Here is a 20,567-nt window from a genome sequence, read left to right as displayed (position 1 = left end):
TTGTGAAGGTCAGAAATACTCCTGTGGATATGGAGAACTACAGGTAGATTGGTAATACAGAAACATGAAGAGGGAGACCATGGTGTGAAGACAGTGAAGTAAGAGAAGCTTGGATCAACGAGTGCATCATGTACTTTGCTAAAGAATTTGAACTTTACCCAGTACATCAGTGTCACTCATAACTTTGGTATCTACAGAGGACATAGGGCGTTTAATGCAACTTGGAAAACACAGAGTAAAACTATATCTTAAACTGAAAATGATATTTGTTTCATATCAGAAAAAAGTCATTAACTGCAAGTTTCATTATTACTTGTGTATAGATTTAAAGATAAATATTCTGAGAAATGTCTTAAGTTCTAGATATATTTTGTGTTTTCTCTTTTCCTTATTTTCTCTAATTTAGTAAGTACTAACTTAGAGGTCAACGAGAATGGTCTCTAGCAAATGTTTGGTGACTGTCAGTTTTGAATGTTTGGCTCTAATGTGGAACCAGAAATGATGAATAGATATTTTATTGTAAAGTACTTTTAGCTAACTGTCAGATTCTCAGTTGGCAAGCATATCCTACTCAGAAGCTTGAGAGTTAAATGTTTGAATTTAGGACATAATAATAAAATCGATTTTAATGGATTTTGTTGTTGTTGTATTCGGCGCTACAAATTATGGTTTTTTTTTAAATATTTATTTATTTATTTTGAGAGAGAGAGAGAGAGAGAGCATGAGCAGGAGAAGGGCAGAGAGAGAGAGGGAGAGAGAGAATCCCAAGCAGGCTCCTTGCTGCCAGTGCAGAGTCTGGCACAGGGCTTGAACTCATGAACTGTGAGATCATGACCTGAGCTGAAATCAAGGGTTGGATGCTTAACAAATTGAGCCACCGAGTCACCCCTAGAAATTATGTTTTTATATTTCATTACAGCATTGGGTATATTTTTATTTATTTATTTTTAAGTTTATTTATATTCAGAGAGCAAGCAATTGGGAGAGGGACAGAGAGAGAAAGAGAATCCCAGAATCTGTGCTGACAGCACAGAGCCCGACGTGGGGCTATATCCCACGAACCATGAGATCATGACCTGAGCCAAAATCAGGAGTCAGATGCTAACCAACTGAGCCATCCAGGTGCCCCAAATGTGTTTTTAAATATACTTACCAATAGAACACCAATCTCTTCCTCTACAAATGTAGAAAACCACTATGCGTTGAATTAGGTTAAATTTGCTTGTGATTGTGTTATTTGTACTGCTGTTCAGTCATGTCAAAAAACCTTTCTGATCGTAAAAATGAAATATGATGATGTTATAGCTCTGATATAATAGTTTTAGACAATTCAATAAATTGAATATATTGCTGAAATCGGATTATTTGGGCATGCCACTCAAAATCATTGACATGGTTTGTAATAGTGTGATCAGTGTCAGGAAGAAATGTGTTTCTTTCATTCTTCAATTTGAAACCTATGTGAATTTCTTTTACCTCCATAATCAGCATACCTGAGTATGGCAAAGGCATTCTTGTATTCACTGCCTGTTTCCCCCCCCACACACACACACACACACACTCAATACATGGAAGATTCAAGGCAATTATATTCACCATTTTATTATTTCCTTCAACATCGAGTCAGGATCAGGTTGTATTATGCTTAACTCGTGGCTGTTCTCAATGAACCAAGTATCTGTACTAACATTCGAGTTTTATTTAACTCTCTTTTCAAAGTGCCAGCTTTCCCCTCTGCATACATAGCTGTGTTCTATCAGCGTTGAATCCACACCTTGTTGCTGCATCTGTATGTAGTGTTGGTTTTCAGGGATGACTGGGGTCAAAAATTTATAGAGCTTTGTGCCCTCGAGTTTATTTATTCCATTCATTCATCAAGAGTATATCCTCTGTAATCAGTGGTTTGTTCAAATGTTAAATGGTATGTCTTCTACTACTTACAAGGGACAGCCACTGTTCTTCTACATCATACAGCTCCTCCCATGCTGACATTATGCAATCTCTAACAATGGTCATTGACAAGACATTTGGCTTATAGCTTTCCTCATTTTTTGAGTGCATAATATTGACGATTAACTTTCCTAGTGGCTTTATACACCTTTAAGAATAGCATAAATTTGAAATCTAGTTTTGGTCTTTCCTCATCTTTGAGTCATTTGTTATCACTATTACTATTGAAAACATTATTTGCTCTCTTTCTGTAAAAGTCTGTTTGGTTTACTACAGAGGTTGCTGAACTTGTTTTGAAAATGACCAGAAGGTATCAGTCGATGTAAGCCACTATGACAACAATTTATTATAGACAATACAGTCAGAGCTAGGGATGAGTGCATCACCAGCATAAGAAAATCAAGTATTCAAGTTGTGCTTCACTTTTTGTGCTTGTGTCCTTTTTTTTTTTTTTATCCTTGTCCTGGCACAAAGAGATTCACATTATATTTTGACACTTGACTCTTGTTCATTCTTTATGTTAAGGAATTGGATATGTTTATGTTCACCACTGGATTTAGACTTTGATGAACCAATTCTGAGACATTGATACATTTTTAATTGTTGCTGTATAGCAACAAAAATGTACCAATTAAAAAAGCAAATTTAACATGTGCGAATAATAACACACACAGCTTGAAAATAAGTTAGATGAGAGAACTGGACCAGCACCGTCTGAATGGCAGGTGTGTGCCATTAATAATGTAACAATTATTAAGAATGTAAGTGGGTTGCATTGAAAATCATAATTAATCTTACATTTCAAACTTCTGAAACATGAAAAGGGGCAAAGTTGGGAAGGATAGCGTTCATTTAGAAGGTTGATGTGGCTGTTCATTTGTATTTAGCTACTCTGATGTTATTTAAAGAGCTATAATAGCAATAGTATAAATTAAATGTAACTACGAGAACATAGTAGGCATTTTACATTAAAAGTGTTCTAATAAATTTTAATCTCTTTCAGTGGAAATCTTTATGTATGTAATTACTTATGTTCTCCAGATTTCTTAATATAAGTTTTGTACACTGTTAGAAACAGTATTTTTTTTGAGGGGTCACCAAAATTAGATTTGAATTCTGGCTCACCATCAATAAGTTACTCAGTACCCTCCTATTGTCAGTTTCATGTTTTATAAAATTATGGGGGAAAAATACTGGTCTTTTAGATTTGCTCTGAGCATTAAATGAAATAATACACCTAACGCTTTTTACATAGCACACACTATGGATTTAATACTTAAATGACTCTACACTTTTTTGCACACTGTGTAATCGTATCAAAAGGCTAAAATTTTGTTATGTATCTTTTATTAGTCTATTGGGTTTTTACCGACGCTATTTCATTGTCTGGGCTCATTTTTATTCACTAACATGATTAGATTCGCTTGTTATTTTAGCATAGAGAGGAAGCAATAACAGTATAATTTTTAAACAGTGCCATATTGACACTAAAACAATAGTGACTCTTAAGAATGTGCTTAGGAACAACTAATTTTGACTGAAGTCTGTTTTTGCTTACAATAAAGGCTTTGGTTTGGTTTTGGCATGACCTGGTAACATCGTGAAGCAGTTGAGATCACTTTCAGATCCATGTGAAGTGAAAAGAAAATTGCCATGATGAGATGGTTGACAAATGAAAAGAAATGCAATTGTGTCCAAGAAAAAGTGGGGCCTCTTGCTGCAGGGTCCTTGGCGTGTTCCCATGAAGGGGGCTGCTATCTGACTCAGCAGGCAGTGTCATCTCAAGTCTGTCTCCCAATGTGAATCTCCACCCAGTGATGCAGAGCGGCAGTGAAGAATCAGGCTTTCCACTGCAGAAGCCTGAAAATCCCTCTTTTCCAAAATGTCATCGTGTTATTTTTTAACAGAGATATTTTCATTATAGTTTTAAAAGAACTGTGATGAATTAGTACATGTGTAACTTAAAATAGGCAAGTTGACATACTGTTAATACTTTTTTTTGTTTCAGTTCTTGATATAAAGAACTGAAAGTAACTGATGATTTGTTTGTTTGTTTGTTTACTTGAACATAACTACTATGTAAAGGCATTGAATAAGTACCATTTATTTCCCCATCATTTTTTGCCTTGTACTCCTTTGGGTTACAGGTCCTAATACATGCTTCTGCTCACTCAAGGGGCATCTGTAAGATAAGATGATTGTCTTTAAAGGAAACAGATTTAATGTGTTCATTTCGTGAAAACTAAAGAAGTTATTCTTCATTCAATAGGTTAATTTTAAGTAAGAATCTACTACGTGACCTTGTGCTTAAATCAATGATGAATGCAAAGAGAAATGGCATAATTTTTGTCTTTGCAAAATGCACAGTTCCCTTGGAAGAGAGAAGACATTCTAAAAGCCTAAGAAACATCATGTTAGACAATATTAACTTTACCAGGAGAGTAAGATAAAAAAACGCAAACATGATGATGAACTTGAATAAGTGTTTTAGTTAATATTTTCAATATACAGTATTTAAGATGTCAGGAAAGTATGAATGATATTTTTGAAAAAGCATTCCCTAAATGGTTATAATAATCAAACTGTGAATGCTGTAAGAAAAATGTTGCAAAATGTCTTTAAAATATATATTTCTGGTGTACTTCATTCCTTGATGAAATGGACAAATGAGTTATACTTGACTTTAGAAAATGCTACAAAAATGCATTCTCAAAGCATGTAAAAGAAAAAAGGAAATGAGATGGACAGCCATACCTCAATTGCTGACTACTATACTTTAATGACTTTTTAAGGCCTTCCATTTATTATGTAATTTTTTTGAAAAAAAACAAGCAAGCAAAAATCCTAAGACGAAGTGAGTTATAACTAACCTTAATTGTTGAAGTATAGTTATTTGAATTTTTGACTTTAGTTTACTGCTGAGAATTTAGTAGGAGGTGACTGGCTATACTTCCTATATTCAAGAAAAATCATTACAATTTCAAAAGAATCAAAATTTCACTACTTGGATATTTCTTTAAACTGAACCCAGTTTTGAAGAATTCATAGTACAGTACCCTTTATTAGGTGCTCAGACTCACCAAATACTCTTTACATTTGTAAAAGACACACTAAAATGTTCCAAGAAAGCATGAGAGTATTTTAGAATATTATAAATAGCTAGTTTGATCATGACATTTGGTTGCTGGAAATGTCCTTGAGCAACCATTCATGTGGAAGATAAATAAACAACAGAACATTTTAAACAGCTTTCCCCTTAGCTTTACATTCAAAACAAGAATTCTTGAAATTTTCAGTACTAGTGTTTAATGATATATCGAAAACTTCACTTGCAGAGAAAGGGTTTGCATTCACATATGAATATGAGTGGGTAGGCCCAAGGGATTCAGTTTAGCAGAAAAGCTTTATGTTTAGAAGCATTATCTATTCTTTTTAAAGTTTTCTATTTGTTAGATTTCTGTTAGATTTGGGGACTGTTTTTATTTCTAGTTAGATGTTTTCCCTAGTATCTTATGCACATACACCTTCAAGGACCTGAAAACAGGCAAAATAATCCAGAAACCATGCTTTTTTTTTTTTCTTTCAAAAACTATTTAACTTTACATTTTGAAAATTATAAGTGAATGCTTTTATTTTCTATCTGGGGTAGAAAATGGATTATATAGCCACAGATAACAGGTAATCCAGTTTCGGAGAGGTGGGGTGGGGGGGGGTGGGCAGGGAACACAACAGAACAGAGAAACAATCTCTTCCCAAACATCTTCAGGATTTTACTCCTCTAAGTAGTAATGTTAGTAGACCCCTAATATAGAATTACAATAAAATGAATAGCCACATTTTTTCATACAGTGTGCCAAGTATTTTTCTAAGCACTTCACCTGTAACATTTTATTTCATCCTTACTACAGTTCTTTGAAGTAAGTAACTATTCTTTCCCCTTTTCATGGATTTAGGAATGATGCATGTGGATGTTTAAGTAATTTGCACTTAAGTAACTGGAAGTCTTATTCCACAGCTTATTCCCTTTAACCTGTGTCATACACATACATTATCGTATGAATAGAGGTCTTTACTCTCCCATTATGGCTACATTCAATCATTTAGGTAATATACCATGTGTAGAAGCACAGAGACTCGGGCAGTATTCTTGTGAAACTTGTTCTAAGCCAGTGAAACAGACTAGTATAAATGAAAGCTGTGCCCAAATGTTCTTGACCCCAGGAATCCCAGAGCACGATTGACAGACAGGAAACCCTGTAAACAGTCCTGATGCAGGCTGTAATTAAAGAACAATTCTTTAAGTCTCCATTCGAATGAAAAAAGATGTTTAATAAGCTTTTAATGACACCATGTGTTGTACAGTATAACTTAAAACAAAATAAATTGTTTACAAATTAAAACTCGAGAACATCTAAATTTTAAGTTGCAATATCAAATAATCTAAGCTACCAAAAGTTTATTCTTCCTATGCTTTGAAACTAACATCCATTGACTTCAAGGATTTTTTTTTTCTCTGCCTTGATGAGGATTATTTTGATATTTAATGTTCAAAGTCCTTAGATTTCATAACAACTCCTTTAGGGTAAAATTGCTTAAAGTTAATATATTCATATTCATCGCATTCTTACTCTATGCTTAGCACTGAATAAGAAATAAGTGAGGTAGTAAATATGTTCCTTGCCCTGGAGAAACTTGCTCTCTAGTTGGGAAAATAAGAAAAATACTTGAAAGATCAAAAAACACTAAAAGGCAGTTTAAAATGAATGTCATTATACTAGCCTGATATTTGTGATGGATAAAATTTTTAATGTACTTTTCAAATTTCCAACATTAAATGTATACTCCTTCTGTCAGATTTTCTACCTTCATTTTTCAAAGATTCTGCAGTAACCTTTTCGCCCTGTTGTCACTTGATTTGTTCCAGTAATTTGACATTTTTGTTATTCAAACTGAAATTGTTACTTTGCTTCTTAAGCATTAAATATGTTAATGCTATTTCTAGAGGATACATATGGTCAGTAGTTTAAATTTCATTTTATAACTAAATTCAGACATAGAATTTTAATTGTGGCTTTTCTGTTATTAAAGTAACCTTCAATCAGCAAAAATTTGTAGCTCATTTTATTATGTCTCAGGAACTTACTGACTGTGGAAGATGCAAAGATCCATTAATTCATATATTCATCCGTCCATTCATTCATCAACTCCAAATATGTCCTGAATAGTGTTTTTGTACCTAGCATTTTAGTATGAGAAGACAAGAAATCATAAAGTTAATAACTAAATTATAGGTGATGTCAGATGGCAATAAGTGCTAAGGAGGAAAATGAAGCATAAGTGGATCTTGGATTTAGAAAAAGAAGGTTTAAGGAAAGATTCACTAAGCAAGTGGCATTTGAGTAAAGCTGTGTAGCAGTAGAAAGGGTGAGAGAAGTGAATATTTGGGAGAACATTTTAGACCGAGAGAAGAGGAAGTCCAAAGCCCCTGCCAGAGACTTCTTTGAGCCGAGCCTAAAGAGTAGATTAGACTGAGGACAGTGGGACCTGAGGTTGGGGTGGGGCTGTTAGCAATGAGTCCTGTTCCCGGCTTCAGTGCTTGAATTCGGCCAAGAAAGAATACCCAGCCAAACTCTTAAGCAAACAAGTGTTTAATAGTAGTCAAAGCGAGTGTGTACTCTCAAGGTGGGAGAGCAGAGAACTGTGCCAGGGGTCAGGTTGTCCTGGTTTTTTGTACTTTTATGAGTTATGAGTCAGAGCCAGGGTGGTCTCTGACTGAGGTTGCCTCCAATCGTCTAAGGGATTCCTCCTACCTTTGGGTAGGGGAAGTTTGGGGCCCAGTATGGTCCTTGTTGGAACTGTCATGGCGGCCATCCCCCACAAGGTGGGGGTCAAAGCCACAATGTGAATGATTTATATTGAAGCTATAGGTTATTTTAGGGCAGCAGTGTATGTGTGCTCCCCGGGGTTTTCCCTGGCTGTTTGCATCCTGGAGGTGGTTGGTAATTTCTGCCTTTTTCAACAGTTGTTCAGTCCCATTCCCTGCTCTTATGTAGCTAGATGCCTCCTTTTATGGGGGAGGCAGGGGCATGGGGTGGGGAGTGGAATGTGCAAGACCCAGAGGTCCGTTGTGATGACTGACATTCACTCTTGCTCTAACTTAGGTGGGCAGTCACTGGAAGGGTCTTCAGAGTCCCTCTGACAACTGTGTGGAAGAGGGGCAAATGAGAGCACAGGGGTTCATTTGAGTTTAGTTAGGAGACAGTTTGACTGATTACAGCCCGAGGTGATAGTGGCTAAGATTAAAAAAATAGTGGTAGAAGTAGTGACAAGTGGTCAGATTTTGAACATATGTTGCGGAGAGAACGGAAAGAATTCATGATGAAATGGATATGAGGTGTGAAATGAAAAACGGCCTTTGGATGACTCCAGGGCTTTGGTCTGGATACGTGGAGTACAGAGTTATTTTCTGGAGATGGGAAGACTGTCGCATGAAAGGCTGTGGAATAACACTAGCCCAGTTTTACAGATTTTGTTTGAGATACCCATTAGGCATCCAAGTTGCAATATCTGGTAGGCAATTGGATTTGTGAATATGGAGTTCAGGGAGAGATCCAGCTGTATTATAGAGAAACTGTAATAGAAAATTAAAAGAGAAAAGAAAATTTTGAAGGTGGAAAATATTAGCTCCTCCCTCCATATTTGTTGAGTGTAAAATGTTTCTTTTTTTTTTTTTCTGGACAATCTCAGACCTAAGATAATGAACATAAAATATTAGTGGTGCTTTAAAAGGTTTTAAAGGGGAGATATTCATAAAACTGATTTAATTATGAGTTTTATAGTCATTATTCACTAACTTTAAAATGACCATATTTATTTTCCTAGTAATTAAAAAAATACTGTCCTTCTTCCTTGATCTTAGGAGATCATGAATCTTTAGTTTTAATACAGGCTCAGATTTTCCAGATAGGAGTTAAGGAGTTCATTCCTCTTATCTTTGTCAATTTCCTAATTCACAAATGAGCTGAAGCAATTAATTCTTGGAAGTCTCCTGTATTAATTATAGTCTTAGGCAGGTTTCCTTGCAGTTTAGTAATTCTTTTTGTCACATTTTCACTGTGTTTACTATCTTAGCTTGATGCTTGTTGACATGCTGATTCATGTTTTAGTGCACTAGATAGGTTTTATTCATCTAGAGGGATGAGTATAAAGAGGTCACACCTTATAATCACACTGGCATTTCTAGTGTGTGTAGGCCATATATCTCCTTTTAATTTAATCTCTGAAAAATGTACAGGGATTTCTGCAGCTAAGCTGTACAAATCGATAAAATTTATAATCAAGGCTGTCTAATCTCTAAACCTAATATAAAACTTCACAACTATTGATTACAAGTGAAGGATCTGCAAGCTGTTAATCATGCATGAAAGCATAGAATAAACGGTGGCTTCAGAAAAGGAAATGGACAAATAATCATCAACCCTGCAGTCCTTATCTGTCTTTTCATTCCCCTGAAGCAAGCATGTTACCAGACACTTGAATTTTACAAAATCAAATGATGTGTTAAAGTGCATCAATAGCCATTATCACTTTTGAAATTTGTATACTGTAGCTTTTTATTGTGTAATTTAGAAGTTTCTCTTCTTTCTTCAGAAATGGGATCAAAAGCAAATTAGTCTATTGCATAAGTTTGCAGAAGGAATGAAAGACCAAAGTTGATGTATTAAAGTCAGAATCTTTATAAGGAGCAAAATGGGCCATACATGCTTAGAATATCATTATAATGTAAATGTTGTTTATGGGGGTGGGGATAGCTTCACTTAAAATGGGCCGTCTTAACATTTCATTAACTATTTTACTTTATAATGATTTTTCTAGTTTGAAATCACTGACTGACTCAAGGACAGATGTAAGATGTTTACAAGGGAGTTATATCATTGAGGAAAACATGTACTATTTCTGCATCGAAGCATTGTTAGAAGTGTTTGGATAAAAATATATGTGTAAATGCACTCTTTTTCTGTCAGATCTATCCATTCAAAAGAAAAAAATAAACAATTACAGATTCACTTTTATATATGCCTACAAAGTCATATTGATTTGACAAATGAAGCAATTTTAATAAATATTATGTCTCAGTGACGGAGTAAGGTAAACTACTAGCTCAGTTATTATAGTTTAGAATAAAGTATTGACATGACTTACTCAGAATTATTAGTCCAACATTTAATATATTAGCATCTGTGGGAGCATAGTGAGCAAATGAACCTATCCTCAAAGAGCATACAGGAAATGAAGACAAAAACAAATTCATTTAAAGCCATTTTTAAATCATACATCATCTATCATAATATCTGGCATTTGGTAAGCATTTAATAAGCACTTACTAGTATTACAAAAAAATACTAAATAAGCGTGTAGCATCTCAACACAACCCGTTATGGAGAAATGAAATTTGTAAAATACTGTTCAATGGAGAAATCGCTGACATAGTCTTCAAACAAACATTCAGATAATTTGCCAGGTAGAAAGATTAGGAATAGAGATTATATCAAAATGCTGAGCAACAGCTAAGTACAACTTCTCATAAGTGGCATAAAGCAAGTATGTACTACTCATACTTCTGGAATGGCTTGGCTAGGAGCCTCTGATGATCTTGGCTATCTCACAGATCTGTTGGTGGACTGGCTATTGGCTGATCTAGACTAACATCTGGACTACAACTAGGGCAACTCAGTTCTGTTCCACCTGTATCTCTTATTCTAGAAGTGATGGTAGACGTGTAAGAACAAGCAGGAACTCACAGGACTTTTTGGGATCTAGGCTGAGAGCCAGCACGCCATCACGTTTGCCGCATTCTCTTGACCAAAGCAAGCAGGAATGGAGAAATAGACCCCACTTCTTCAGTGTGAGCAAAATCCCATGGTAAATAGTGTGAACGCAGGAAGTTAAGAATTGGGGCCATCATTGTAACTGCTACACAGAATTGAGTTCTTAGCTTCTATTCTCGTTAGCTTTTGAAGTTAAACATGTATTGAAATGATTTGCTTTACTGTTCAGAAAATAAAATTTCCAAGCATATATACTATGGGCCAAACAAGTGTGCTCAGCATATAAGAAATTTACCTCATTTTTTTGGACAACCTAAGAACTATGTCACTTACATTCTTTTTATGGATAAAAAAGGCATTGAAGGGGTGCCTGGGTGGCTCAGTCGGTTAAGAATGTTAAGCGTCCAACTCTTGATTTTGGTTCAGGTCATGATTTCATTGTTCGTGAGATTGAGCCCCACCTCGGGCTCTGCAATAACAGCTTGGAGCCTGGTTGGGATTCTCTTCTCTCTGCCCGTCCCCTGCTCACTCTCTCTCTCTCAAAATAAATAAATAAACTTTAAAAAAAAACTTTAAAAAAAAAGGCATTGACCGTCTCCTTGGAGTTTTGTCATCGCTATATACAGCTCCCCTAAAGCCATCTTATTTTTTATACTATATATTGTGTTTCCATATTGCATTTTTTAGGGTTATATATAGAAATCACCCTACTTTTTTCTGTCTTTTTAATGCTGTTGCTAAATATTTTTATGAAAAGATAAATCTCATTTTTATTTTTTTTATGTAAAATTTTTTTTAATGTTTATTTATGTTTGAGAGAGAGAGAGAGAGAGAGAGGGGAGGCAGAACCTGAATCAGGCTCCAGACTCTGCGCTGTCAGCACAGAGCCCACAGGGCTCAAACTCACGAACCTTGAAATCATGACCTGAGCTGAAGTCAGATCTTAACCAAATGAACCACCCAGGCACCCCAAAGTTTGTTTTTAAACAAAGTTTGTTTTTAAAGTAGGAGTCAATTACTGCCTTCTTGTTTCTTCCATAAGTTAAAAAATACCTTTTCTATTTTGTGCTTTATTCAAATATAGGCAGGTATCTATAAAGACTTTTATTTCTTAAGTTTTATTTAAATTCTAAAACATAGTGGAATATGCAATATCACAGATAAATGGAAGTGGATTCATTGATGGTAATCACATGTTTCTTCCAACACAGTCTAATGTTATTACATAAATATTTAAGAGGAAAAAACCATTAAAGAGGCCCCAGATTTTCAACTGCTCTTTTTGGGGGGGAATGAGGATTCATGGATAAGACTTTCAGTAAGATTCATCTATTGGAAAAGAATTATCTTTGTCTTTTTTCCTTGTCAGCCTGGTATTCTTATTCTCCAAAAAAATCATATGATTTCCTTAGCATTATCTTAGAGAGGATGCAAATGTTATGGTTATTAGAATTATCTGATAAACTTCAGTCAGATTCTTGAAAGCAATGAAAATGACATTTTGTGGTTTAATTTGATGATGTGCTCAGTATTGTTCTGATGGTGCTGGGTAAATATTACTGTGACTCTGCGGGAGGGCTAGGGAGCCATACACCCTGTCATTCTATATCCCCTGAGTCCAGGCTTGTCATTTTAACAACACAGCCAGAAAGCCAGAAGAGCTGACAGTTGGTTTGTGATTAGTCCTGGACCTGAGGCTCCCTCATGTTACAGTACTAATCAAGTCATCTGGCCAACTTATCATTAACTCAATTTGACCCATGGGAGCAGAGATGAAATCTTTTTGGCAAGACTAATGATGCTATGAGATTGAAAAGATGTGCAATGTAAAACCTTGATTATCCTCAATCCTTACCATAAGGAAAAGGATAAAAACACAAAGCACTGGTAGAGAAAAGTAAAGACAATGTCTTCCAAAGACCTTAAGTTTTTCCTCCTAGAGGGTATGCCAATGTTTTCTTCCTTGGTATTTTTTTTTAATTCACCTTTTTCAGAAATTTCATCTCAATAATTTTTTTACTTTAACAAATATTTTCCCTGGCAGTCAGGAAATTCACTTTCCTTGTATTTGTTTTGATAAATGGAATGAAAATTGTGCTTTGCAGTCAGCTTCTAGGATTTCTGATGAAAAGGCAGCCAGGAGCACGGAAGCTTGCTGTCATGCTTCAGTGTTCTCAGTTTGTGTACATCTTTGACAAGATTTTTTTTTTCTTGACATGAGCTTTGGGACATCTTCTATTTTTCTCTGACTGACAGCTGGATAATAAGTTTTATCATTAAAAACTGATTCTCGGGTAATATGATCTTTGCTCTTGATTCTCTTGTAGCTGCTAAAGCTTTTGTTTTCACAACTCTTTCAGAATAACTAGAGATTATCACTACAAAAGGACATGGATATTGACCTGTCATGTCACGTGTTGTTTAGCCAGTACCAAAAAAAATTGAATTCCCTTTTATCTATTATCTAGAACCACTTATTAAATCATGTCAGCATGTTCTGTCTGTTCATGTCGCCTTTATTTCTCTTAACCTTCAGAGAATTATTAAGTAATTCTTCATTTTATCCTATCAAGTTAGGTTAAATATTTGACACAAAAATTATTACAGGCATAAATCCCAAGTTTGATCTGTTTAGAATTTAAGTAAGGGCAGTGATATATTACTTCCTTAAACTGTATAATCCTGATTATAGATTTGATAGGTAAATTTTCTGCCATTTATTTTTATTCTTGATTTTATGTGGCCATTTTCACTGTAACAATTAGGAAATAGATAACAAATATAAGGAAAAAATGGGATGAGAAAAGTTAGTAAAGCTGGCTGATCAACGTTTGGAAGGGAAGACAAAGAAGCCAGATAATACTGACATTTCTCATCACATTTTTTTTAATTTACAGGTTAGTATTTTCCTAGGATTTATTGGAAATGAATGAATGGAAAAGGGTTTTATGCCAATTTGGTCGCACATCTGTTCACAGGGCACTTAATAAAAGGAGTTGACTCATTAGCTAAAGCATAGATAGCAAAAGACTAGATTTTGCTTGTAGTTAATTTTCTTTACCTGCTTCTTAGTGTAAACCTCCCAACACTGTCCTCCAAGTATATCGCAAATGGCCTTAAACCTTTTTAATTCCTCTTCTGGTGTCTTTAGTTTTTATCTCATATATTTTACCCAGTCTGAATCCCCAGATTGAAGTCTTACGGAAAGAGTTGGATTAGGGTATATGTTGAACACAGATGTCATAAAGTAGAATGTTTTAGAGAGTTTGACTTCATTTTGTTTTTCACCATGTTAACTTTGAGCTATTCTTTACTCACCATTTTCCAACCCAAAGTTACCTCCATTCTCTATTGAAGTCAAACTACTTCTTGCCCCCTTGTTCTCCCCTAACACATTGTTATCTTTGGATTTCTCTACCTCCACTGCCTGCACACTTGATACAACCTCCAAATTAAGTTTTCTAAAGTATTTCATTGATTACATTAATTTTGTGTTCGCTCAGTGACTCCCCATAGCATTTTAGATCAAGTTAGATCTCTTACCAAAGTATCCTCAGTCTTTTCCCGATCAACTTTTCCTATATAATCTCCCACTAGATAACCTGTTCAGCAACCAAATGGGATTTACATTGTTTTCCTCTGATTTGTACTGTTTACCCAAATTATGACTGTAGTTCTTCTTGCCTTATCTGTTAAGATCTGTAGTATTTTATGCTATTCATATACCATCTTTACACTTACATCATAGCACTTTACTTCTTTATTTTTTTTCTTAGGTACCTTCCTTACTAAATACATGTTAAGCTCCTTCAGGCCTATTACTGTTCTTTCACTTCCGCATCCTCCACAGTGTCTGGTATTGTACCCTTTATGTTAAATAGGCAATCTTTTTTTGTTTCATAATAGGTGGATGACTTATACAAAATATTTTCATATGATCTGTTACCGCATGAAGATTGATCCCGTGCTGTACTTTTTCCCATTTCTGCCAAAATTTTGCCCCACACCTTTCTTCAATGCCTTGTGTCTTTCCCAAATTTCCTTTTCCTAGAAAAGCAAAAATGAGAGAGAAAGAGAACTGTTTTATAAAGTCACCTGTATGGAATACTTAACAAAGATTTGAAAATGGGAAGTAAAAAACTGGGAAGAAAGAACATTTAATACATATCAAAACACCTGACAGTACGTTAATGAATGTGATCGCCATTGTTTTATCATCATTATGGTTATTTATGTTGCTTATTACAGATACCATTTACTGTGATGCCTCCAGGTGCCATTCACCATGCTAGGTCATTTCTTCAAATTATTTAGTCCTCAAAACAGCACTTATACCCAGCTTGTATCTAACATAGTGAGTTTTCAGAAATATCCTTCTACTTCAGGTTATTCTATGACAGTTTATTTATTTCAATTTAGAAAATTAAAAATTTTATTTGTGCATTCATGTGTCAGAAATACAATGAAGGTATTTGTAAGGCACAAGAATAATGGATCAGAGTAAGGAATTTAGGTAATTGTTGTTGAATTCTTTGATACAATTTTCTCTAAATTAATATCATAGTAGAACAGTCTCAAGTCTCTGCTATTTATACTCTAATATAAAAATCTATGTGCATGTAGCTGCCCACCCACAGCAGACCTCATGGAATTCAGAGGGTTTGCATAGCAGAGAGCCTGTCGTATGTGTGTATGTATGTGTACATATATGTACCTTATGTGTCTATAAATATACATGCATGAACACATGTGTGTGTGTGTGTGTGTGTGTGTGTGTGTAGCTATGAAGGTCCCACCTCAGTAAAAACTAGAAAAAAAGGTGGGGGGGAGCACATGCCAATTAAGAGAAAATGTAATTAGACAGTGACTTGCTCTGGGTTGTTGCAGATGCCATAGAGCTCAAAATGAGTTTTTTACTGTGTGTGTGTGTTTACTTTGTTGCTGTGTGTTTCTGAATATTACATTAGATGAAAGTAAAATTATATTTTAAATCTGTTTTAGTAATGACAGTACATTTTGTGGCATTTATTTAAGCCATTGTGAGAAATAAGCATAGATTTTAAAATACCATATTGACCTTGTAGAATGGATCTTTGTCTTTTAGAAAACTATTTCTTTTCACAACTCTTTCTGTTTTACACCAGTTAATAAAGTATTGGTTACTGAAATTATGATCGTGGTTTATACACAGATGTACAGTATTTATACACAGATGTATAGTATTTATAAAGCTACCCTTCCCAAATTTTAAATGAGAATTTTAAAAATATGAGTATCAAAGTAAGCAGCATTTAAAAATACACTAAAACAAGATTCTCACTCTCAAAGTGAACCCTATGTATTTTTTACATACTGCTTCTATAGATATAATTTTTCCCAACTCATACAAATATAAGTATTGAGGGTTTAGATCTAATGTTTTCTTTCACAGTGTTTAAGCTATCTAGCATTTATCTATCTATATATCTATTGGTTATGAGTTTAAGAAAGTAGAAGGTAGTGAGTTGCTTCTGCTTCTGACGTTGAGTGCCTCACTATTGGATACAGTGGCATCCCATCTTGTTCTGCCAAGCCTAGAGAAATACCACGTTTGTACAAACTTTGCCTTAGCTCTAGGGCTGTTCAGAACTTCTTCAAGCAGTCCCAATAGCTGTTCAGCTAGAGCAGAATTAAATAACACATACATTCCCTGTTTGCAGTCCTCCATAGATGGGTTTTATAAAAGAAGCCAGAAGGCAAAAAGAAATTGAATACAATAAGATTAGTTGGAAGAACATTTCTATATATTTCGATAATTATCTGAACTTATAATAGGAAAATTCTTTAATTATTTTATGATTAGCTTAGGAGAAAACGTAGAAATATATAGAGTCAGTAATATAACAAGAAGATTTCAGATTTGCTTCTTTTTTTTTTTTAATTTATTGAGGTGGGGGGAGAGAAGATACATATGCATGTGCAGGTGGGACAGAAGGAGAGGGATGGAGAGAATTTTAAGCAGACTCCCAGTGCGGAGCCCACATGAGGCTCGATCTCAGGACCGTGAGATCAAATTCGAGTTGGATGCTTAACTGACTGAGCCACCCAGGCATCCCTAAGATTTGCTTCTTGAGACTGTTAGTCCATACAGTGTTAAATAATTTCTTCTTTCCTTAATACTTTTCATTTCTGCTTTTTTCACATTCATATGTCTACTTTTTTAATTTATTATTTTGTTCCTAGGATTTTTTTTTATCATGATAAGTGTACACAGAAGCCCCATCCCCTATTTTCCCATCCCACCCACCCACCTTCTGTTTGGTAACCACAGTTCATTCTCCGTAGTTAAGAGTCTGTTTCTTGGTTTGTCTCTCTCTCTCTCTCTCTCTCTCTCTCTCTCTCTCTCTCTCCTCCTTTCCTTATTTGTTTGGTTTCTTAAATTCCACATGTGAGTGAGATGATGTGGTATTTTTCCTTCTCTGACTGACTTACCTCGCTTAGCATAATACTCTGGTTCTATCCTTGTTGTTGCAAGTGGCAAGATTTCATTATTTTTATGACTGAATAATGTTACTCTGCATATATATCACCTCTTCTTTGTCCATTCATGTATCCAGGATAGTTGGCTCCTTCCATAATTTGACTATTGTAAATAATGCTGCCATAAACTTAGGGGTGTATGTATCCCTTTGAATTAATGCTTCTGTATTTGGGGATAAATTCCCAGTAGTGTGGTTATTGGTTCATAGAGTGTCCCTGTTTACATTCCCAGAAGCAGTGCAAGAAGGTTCCTTCTTCTCGACATCCTCCCAACATGTGTTGTTTCTTGTGTATTTGATTTTAGTCATTCTGACAGGTGTGACAGGTTTTCTTTTTCTTTGAACAGACCTCTACATTTGCTGTTCAGAAATGTGGTCTCTCTATGATGACTACACCATAAAGTCATCTATAAACTTTAAATCATTACTAGGAATATCCACTGTTTTTTTTTTGTTTGTTGTTTGTTTGTTGTCTTAAACTCTCTACTAATTTCCTGAGTTACTTAGGTAAAATTTTTCCTTACTCCTTCCAATGAAGTTATGCCATACATCTCTAGCACTGTTACATTTTTTTTAATTTGACTTTTACAAATAAATGTGTAACCTTTTTACCCATTCTTCTACTCTCACACCCCCACTTCTGGCAACCATCAATCTATCCTCTGAATCTATGAGCTTCATTCATTTTTTTCTTTTCTATTTTTAAATTTTTATATATTCCACATATAAGAGAAAACATATGGTATTTGTCTTTGTCTGCCAGACTGATTTCACTTAGCATAATACCCTCAAGGTCCATTCATGCTGTCACGGATGTCAAGATTTCATTATTTTTATGGCTGAGTAATATCCCACTGTACATATGTATATACACATGCACACTTTGGTGACTTCCATATCTTGGCTTTGTAAATAATGCTGCAATAAACATGGGGGTGTATGTGTCTTTCCCATGTTTTGTTTTCTTTGTATAAATACCCAAAAGTGGAATTGCTAGATCATGTGGTAGTTCTATTTTTGATTTTTTTAAGGAAACTCCATTCTGTTTCCCATAGTGGCTGCACTAGTTTCCATTCCCACCAACAGTGCCCAAGGGTTCCCTTTTCTCCACATCATTGCCAACACTTGTTATTTTTTCTTTTTGATAGTAGTCATGTTAATTGGTATGAGGTGATATCTCCTTATGTTTTTCATTTGCATTTCCCTGATGATTAATGATGTTGAGCATCTTTTCATGTACCTGTTGGCCATCTGTATTTCATCTTTGGACAAATGTCTATTCAGATATGCTGCCCACTTTTTAATCAAAAAAATTTTGTTTTGCTATTGAGTTATATGAGTTCTTTATATATTTTGGATATTAGCCCCTTATTAAATATGTGATTTGCAAGTATTTTCTCCCACTCAGTAGGGTGACTTCATCTTGTTGATTTCCTTTGTTGAGTAGAAGCTTTTTGTTTAGTATTATGCAGCCCCACTTATGTGTTTTTCCTTTTGTTGCTTTTACTTTTTGTGTTTGATTTAAAAACTCATCACCAAGACCTATGTCAAGGGGTTTACTGCCTATATTTTCTTCTAGGGGTTCTATGGTTTCAGGTCTTATATTGAAGACTTTTATCTATTTTGAGTTAATTTTTGTATATGGTACAAAATAATGGTCCAGTTTCATTCTTTTTGTGTGGCTGTACAGCCTTCCCAACACCTTATATTAAGGAGACTGTTCTCTCCCCATTGTATATTCTTGGCTACTTTGCTGTGAATAATAGTTCGTATATGCATGGGTTGTTATTTCTGGGCTTTGTATTCTGTTCCATTGATCTGTGTGTCTGTTTTTGTGTCAGAAAGAAGTTGTTTTAATTACTATAGCTTTGTAATGTAATTTGAAATCAGGGAGCATGATGCCTCTTGCTTTGTACTTCATTGTTAAGATTGCTTTGGCTTTCCAGCGTCTTTAATGTTTATATACAAATTTTAAGATTGTTCCTTCTATTTCTTTGAAAAATACCATTGGAATTTTGATAGTTATTGCCTTGAATCTACAGATTGCTTTGTATAGTATGGACATTTTAACAATATCAATTCTTCCAGTTCATGAGCACAGAAAATCTTCCCATTTATTTGTGTCTTCTTCAATTTTTTTTACACTTTTTTTTACGCTTTTAAAATTGTCTTAGAATGCAGAGCAAGTGCAAGTTGAACAGTGGGATAAAATGAAAAGAATGAAAGAGAGTGATGGCTTGGAAATAGAGAAATTTATAAAGGGGGAAATTTCTGATTCAAAACAAGAGGTGTTTCAAGGATATAAGTAGTAGATTTAAAGGAAACCTGAAACAGAGCAGTAAATATCTATTGATGTTTGTTCTCATTACTTTATGGGAGGTTTTCATTCATATACTCCCAAGTATTTTGGGTAGAAATCCTACTTTGTTATTCTGGATATTCTGTCACAAAGTATGGCCTAACCTGAACAAGGCCCCTAAACTGCGTCAGGTTGCTACCTAGCAGACAGGAAGAAAGTTTATCTGGAATTTTAGGATGATACTGCCTACAACTGCCTGGTCATCTTTGGTGCCAAAGAATGTGTTTTCACTCTTACTGGACTGAACTGTATGTGTCATCACCTCACTCCTGTGCCTGGTGGGGAAATTGTAAGCATGAGCTAAACATATAAAGAGACTTTTTTTAATGATTAGAAAGCCACAATCTTTTTTTCTAGCCTACTTACAGGGCTTAATGTAAAACACGTAAAACAAAAGTGATAAAATAAGAAGACTGAATACTGTGATTCATCAGAAGACTGGCACACAGCATTTAAAACCTAACCATTGGATTCTACCAAGGATTAATTTGCATATATATGTATGTATTTTTGTACTTTTGAAGTTTTAAATGGCCACGAGAGTGTGTTTCAGATGGCACATATAATACATTGAACTGGAATCCCAGTTTGGGCTTGCCATCTGTATACCATGCTGATTATTTTTACAGAACTGAGATTTTAATCTCAAAAATGAAAATTTATAAAAACACCCAAATTGGGCTTTTTTGTATTATTTATTTTCCTTCTTTTTCTTCTACTGACTTGCATTTAGCAAGAGCATTGACTATTCTTAGTGAGTTAAGGAAGATACAAACAGGACTTTGACCTTGGCCTTGACTTTAATCTCTTTGTCAAATCTATGTATTAAAGCTTTGCTCTGTATTGGTTTGTTTACTGTGTAGACTTTGCCATGGCCATGACTTTCATAGAGTAATTATTTTGATTAAGTTA

The 20,567-nt window shown here is 34.8% G+C and overlaps 1 protein-coding gene across 2 annotated transcripts in view; it reads left to right on the top strand.

The window, feature by feature from the left end:
• The window catches only part of PTPRK (protein tyrosine phosphatase receptor type K), a 556,609-nt gene that overhangs the window by 408,772 nt on the left and 127,270 nt on the right, over nt 1-20,567 (top strand). The window lies entirely within an intron of this gene.

Source organism: Prionailurus viverrinus, chromosome B2 (assembly GCF_022837055.1).
Source record: "Prionailurus viverrinus isolate Anna chromosome B2, UM_Priviv_1.0, whole genome shotgun sequence".
In the NCBI taxonomy this organism is placed as follows: domain Eukaryota; kingdom Metazoa; phylum Chordata; class Mammalia; order Carnivora; family Felidae; genus Prionailurus; species Prionailurus viverrinus.
The sequence above is the reverse complement of the archived record's forward strand: the minus strand, read 5'-3'. Positions and strand labels throughout refer to the sequence as shown.